The sequence below is a fragment of the Condylura cristata genome, unplaced genomic scaffold (genome assembly GCF_000260355.1).
Source record: "Condylura cristata isolate star-nosed mole 26May11 unplaced genomic scaffold, ConCri1.0 scaffold00336, whole genome shotgun sequence".
NCBI lineage: Eukaryota > Metazoa > Chordata > Mammalia > Eulipotyphla > Talpidae > Condylura > Condylura cristata.
In genome coordinates this window covers 7,156-7,842 of record NW_004567437.1, presented here as the reverse complement: position 1 = coordinate 7,842, position 687 = coordinate 7,156, and positions in this window count along the sequence as shown.

The following is a 687-nucleotide window of genomic DNA, read 5'->3' as shown; positions in this document are numbered from 1 at the left end:
TCTGTTCTTTCTATATCCTTTGGGAAATTAACATTTTTCATATCAATGCTTATAATCTTTTGTGTTATTGATACTGGTCTCAAATGTAATAAATGTGATAATTATTGTATAAGTTCTACAAATTTCGAGTTTCATAATTTCAATTAGTGAGAAAATGTATGAATGAAATGAAGAGATTTTCATCTTACATTTAAAATAAAAAAAATTAAATTGCAATTATTAATCCATTGTAGCTAGATGGGATATAATTATGTAGCATGATCATGAGAACGAATCGATAGGTAAGAACATTTATTAATATGAGTCCATGGAACTGAAAAAAAGCTTAATATGAATGACTTTGAATATTACATATCCCTATTAATATAACAATGTATTTTAAAGATCTTATTAATTTTATTATGCACATTTACTTTTCCTTATTATTGGTTGAAATGGGAGATTAAAATTTAGAATCTTGTGTACCCATGCTTCCATAAACTGAATTAAAGTATATTTAATGTAATGACATGATTTCAGTATACAGAACTATCTGACATATGTGATGAGTGTGATTTCTACAATTGGCTTCTTAATCAACTTGATTGAGTCCAAGATAGGTTAAAGGTTAAGCAAGTTTCAATTTTCTTTCATTGATCACAATTTGTCTTGCAGCCAACTCTACTGGAAAATTAAGAAGGACGATGG